Source organism: Bemisia tabaci, chromosome 5 (assembly GCF_918797505.1).
Source record: "Bemisia tabaci chromosome 5, PGI_BMITA_v3".
NCBI classification, from domain to species: Eukaryota; Metazoa; Arthropoda; class Insecta; order Hemiptera; family Aleyrodidae; genus Bemisia; species Bemisia tabaci.
Window position 1 is genome coordinate 10,333,276 of NC_092797.1, and position 5,524 is coordinate 10,338,799.

Sequence of the window (5,524 nt, forward strand, 5' to 3'; positions counted from 1 at the left end):
CGTCGATTTCCGACGCTTTATTTTGTATTTTTTAAAGTGAACACCAATTGGAAACGAGGATATCGATCGCTCGACATCGATGTATCGAAACCCTCCTTGCCTATCGGTGTTCATTTTCAACAAGCGCTTATAGCTCGCGAGTGTATCTGGACCTATATGGCCTGGTTACACGCTCAAATTTCCGTCAAATTCCGATCAAAGTGATGACCAAGATGGCGGTCGGGAGTTATCTAGATGGATGAGTGAAATCAATTAAAACAGCGTGTTGATTGAAATAAGCATGAAAGAAGCACGGTTGTGTGGAAATCAGATGAAAGATGAGCCCCACAGTTCCATCATCTACCATCAAATTTTTGTAGGCCGCAGAAATTTGATGGTAGATGGTGCGCACCAGTCACCATTATTTTGATCGGCAATTGATGGAAGTTTTGAGCGTGTAACCAGCACATTTAAGCTGGGGGCCGTGGAGATAGCCGTCCCTGATATATCTCTTCGTCGAATAGGTCCCATTGGTTCACATTGTAGTGGAGAGAGGCATAAAGGGCCTTCAACATGAACCAATTTTTACGCACTTTTACCGACTTCGAAAATCGGACGTTAGCAAACACATGCAAGAAAATTGGTAAAGAAGGCTATAAAAATATCAGAATGTCCGGAGTGTATCTACGTATCAACCTTTCTATTAACCAGGTTACAAAAAAAGTAAAATAAAATTCATAAAAATAGGTATTAAAAAAACTGAATTTCCTGTTGGTGACAACAATATTGACTTTAGATTGGTTAACGTCATTATTATCCTTAAATAATAATCAATCTTCATTATGAAAATAGATTCTTACAAAGTGTCACAATGATTCGGCACCACAAAAAATGTAAAATACAAAAGACTTCAGAGCGTGGCCAAGTGAATGAAAAAGTTGACACACCTTGAATTTTTCTGCAAATCTATGAAAATGTTCACATTTTCAGAACTTTAATTTCATATCTTTCTATTTGATAACATTTTGGAGATTTTTTGGTAGATGTTATAGTATCAGTTAACTAAAAGAAAAAGGGAATGGGCGCTAAGAACCGCACACTTTCAACGAAAAATGTGTAGATGAGTAGATAATACGACTAGTTGCTAATTTCATCCGAAGGAAAAATATCATAGTTTGAAAGTGCACCTTATTCGTTTTTTTCTGATGCAATCTTTTTTCATTCGTTGCAGCTGAAATAACGAAGTATGTTAGCTGATTCACTTTGTGAGTGATTGACAAGTGATAATATTCATAATGTGAAAAAAGGATTTATTAGGAACAAAGTCTTGAGTAATCACTGGATCCTACCAATGATATAATTGACTCATCTGCGCATGGCGTGTTGGCTGTGAAGGCACTCGCGCGCTCGGCGTTGACCAGAAGATGTTGAAGAATGAATTTAAAATCGCCTTCAATTTAGCGGGTAGGCAAAACACAGTGAGCGAGTATCGCGAATAGCGTAACAGCATATTGAAGGCATTTTCACTCTCTACTCCTTTTAAGTTCATGAACTCTAAGTCGTCGTAATTTGGGATGGATCTGATTTTTTTTTAAAATTATTTTTATTTTCATTTTATATATTTTTATCAGATAAAAAGAGATGAACGTATTTTGATACCATTGATGACTTTCATCAATGGTATCATCAATGACTAAAATCAATGATACCGTTTGATGCAGCACAATTATATTACCCAGCTTGTTGAACATTGTTTTGGAGTGACCTAACTGTTTCAATTCCATATTTACCGTTGCATAGTTTATACTTTTTCAGGCGAGGAATAAAAAAAAAAAATGTGAGCAGTTTTCTGTCGAAATTTCTGCCGAAGCATCCGTCGTGTTCTTACGTGATAAATACTTACATACTTCTTTTTAGCATGAATACAATCAATTAATTGAAAGATTTACCCACTAAGTAAATGTATCGTTAATTTTTTTTTTTTGCTGCTACTGTAAGTTTTTTCCACGATTTTATATCATTGATGCTTTCTTTATTATTCATTTTTTATTATTAGGTGTTTAAGCTTTAACTTATCGAGGTTATATATAAAATGCGGGAATGAACTGTAAAAAGTAAAAAATAAATAAACAAATAAATGGGAAAAAATGCACATCAACGATATTCAATCATGAGTCAAATAATCCTAGTAATTGGTTAGATTCTTCGTAAACTCTTATTCTCACCATGAATGTGTAGTAAGTCAAAAACTGATGTTATCAAGCGAATGAGCGATGAAGCGGAAGCACGTTTGCGGGTCACTTTTAGACAACTTTCATCACAATTTTGCAATTCTTCCGATGGAGATGCGTAGATAGTAATCCGGCGACGTTCAGAAAACAAGTATATCCAATTACATACTGTCAGGTGACACCTACCTTGCCTCGTATGCTACGGTACTAAAAAAAGAACGCCGTATAAACATTAGAGAGCTGCCAAATTTCCTTCGCTAAAAGAGCGACGCCAAGAATGGCACAATTTGGGCCAGAAGGGATTTTTCTGAAACCGGGCCCAAACGATACCTTATGATACCCTAAAACTCTGGTAAAAATTTTAGCTTGAGTATACGTACCGTTTTTGAGAAATGGGGGGGGGGGGCAAAGTTGCCAAATCGCCATCATTCTGGACAGCATTTTTACGGCAAAAAGACGGGAAAAATGGACGAAAAAGTTACACTATTGATGGGTTTGGGCTGTAAATGTTCTTATTGAGCCCCCGTGCATGTAACTGTGTTCAGTTTCAAAAATTTTGGACGTACTGTGGTCCAAAATGGGGAGAAATCGTGGACAGATAAGGATTCTTTGTCAAACTTTTTAAAAACGGAAGTAAAATTGTTGGTCTCCTGCAGAGATCATGTGAAACACTGTTCTCATCGGTCTTCAATGCATTCAATTGAGTTCAGTTTATCAAATTTTCATCGCACAATGGTCCAAAATGGGAAATCAGTGGACAAATTAAGATCTTCTGCCTAACTTTTTAAAAATGATGTACGACTATTGGTCCCCTGCAGAGATCATGGCGAACAATGTTCTTATCAATGCATTCAATTGGGTTCAGTTTATCAAATTTTCATCGCACCATGGTCCAAAATGGAAAATTAGTGGACAAATTAAGATCTTCTGTTGAAATTTTTGAAAAATAACATGAAACTATGAGGTTTTTCACTAGATTCGAAAGGTGTAAATTCAAAATAAGTTAGTAGCCAATAAAAGCTATCCATGTTCACTGTTTTGAACTGAACAAATGAGGTCTGGAAACGGTAATTCAGGAGGAACTTAGCTTTTGGATTCTTAAAATCCGGCTAACTGGGTGGTTTTTGTCCTAGTTAGTTGTCAGAGAATAATTGTAGTTAGAATAATACTTTACAATAATTCCTTTCTAAGGATTTAGGAAAGGTTAGGTTAGGTTAGGTTAGGTTAGATTTCAACAGAAGATCTTAATTTGTCCACTAATTTTCCATTTTGGACCATTGTGCGATGAAAATTTGATAAACTGAACCCAATTGAATGCATTGATAAGAACATTGTTCGCCATGATCTCTGCAGGGGACCAATAGTCGTACATCATTTTTAAAAAGTTAGGCAGAAGATCTTAATTTGTCCACTGATTTCCCATTTTGGACCATTGTGCGATGAAAATTTGATAAACTGAACTCAATTGAATGCATTGAAGACCGATGAGAACATTGTTTCACATGATCTCTGCAGGAGACCAACAATTTTACTTCCGTTTTTAAAAAGTTTGACAAAGAATCCTTATCTGTCCACGATTTCTCCCCATTTTGGACCACAGTACGTCCAAAATTTTTGAAACTGAACACAGTTACATGCACAGGGGCTCAATAAGAACATTTACAGCCCAAACCCATCAATAGTGTAACTTTTTCGTCCATTTTTCCCGTCTTTTTGCCGTAAAAATGCTGTCCAGAATGATGGCGATTTGGCAACTTTGCCCCCCCCCCCCATTTCTCAAAAACGGTACGTATACTCATGCTAAAATTTTTACCAGAGTTTTAGGGTATCATAAGGTATCGTTTGGGCCCGGTTTCAGAAAAATCCCTTCTGGCCCAAATTGTGCCAAAAAACGGTCGTTTTTGGCGTCGCTCTTTTCATTTTTAAGGAAAGCTATGAATATTTTTCCTTGACATTTTCAGGAACTTTAGGTGAAATTGCAAACAACATCATCTGAAAAATTGGAAGAAAAATATTCAAAAGTTTGCCAGGAAATTTGCGATTTATCAAAGGTGATTTGGCAACGCCTGAAGGCTCATACGATGTTTTTCCTTAGCACGGCGGTATCCATGCCAGTGTCGCAAGAGGAAGTAAAGGACGTCTTAAGATTTGTCCTGGGGTCCATGCATCAGTGCTTCACGCGATGGTGTATCCTGCAAAACACGAATTCCTTGATTTTGTATTAACATTTCCACCTCACCATTCAAAGGACATGCGAAATATAAGACCAATGTCTAGCATCTTCTCATCGTTGCACTTCTGCCGAAAGTGTCAAGAATGCAGTTTATTCTATTTTTCGTAAAATATTTTCCTAATAAACGTTGAATTCGTCAGTATTATAATAATAATGCAATTACTCACGAGCATTCTGGCTACCTTTTTGACAATTTTGGCAGACGCGCCTTTCGTCCCCCCCCCCCCCCCATATGGGAATTCTTCAGTGCCGAAACTAACACTAAAAAATCCATCGATTGCCCTCGCGAAATTGAAGAGGTCCTCACTGAAAAAGCCCTAAATGGGGGGGGGGGGGGGGGAACGCGCGTCTGCCATAAATTTTCAAAGAGGAAGCCAGAATGCTCGTGGGTAATCGCATTATTCTCATAATATTGAAGAATTTCAAATTTAAACTTGCGGGAATGCATACAAGCGATATCGTATCGAAAGATGTCGAAATTGGTTGTGGCGCCTTGATGCAACTATTCGTGATCCACGAATGTGCGTGATGCATATTCAAAATTGAAGGCACTTTAGCTTTTCTCCTTTTTTCAGCGATGTACAGGATTCGAAGGTTGCAGCGTGGCACTCTTATATCAGGGTATCTTTAAAGGCCTTCCGTAATACCCTTGTATTATGGACTGATAGCACTTAAGCTCAGAAACCAATAATTGAATCTGTTATTCAAAAAAAGACTTTAGTGCCGGAAATGAAAACACGAGAAAATGTAGTAATCGACCGGCGGTTTCAATTGTAGATTGTATGATGATTTTATTAAATAATTCAACGATTTACTATTTCAGAGCTCTGGAATTTAGAGCGAGTCGACTAAAAAGTTTTTTCGTTGATTTTATAGTATTATACATAAAATCCAATAAATTCCAAAATATTTTTAGTGCTCACGAATTATCTTCGTTTTTTGTGCGCGGGAATCTTGATTCAACGTAGGACAAACATAACGAATTTTGTCACTTATAAGTCGAACTTGGACTTTTTCAAGGTGTCCATCGTACTGCAGGTGAAACATATTGAAGTGTTTAATTTTGTAACCTGCCTTGTGG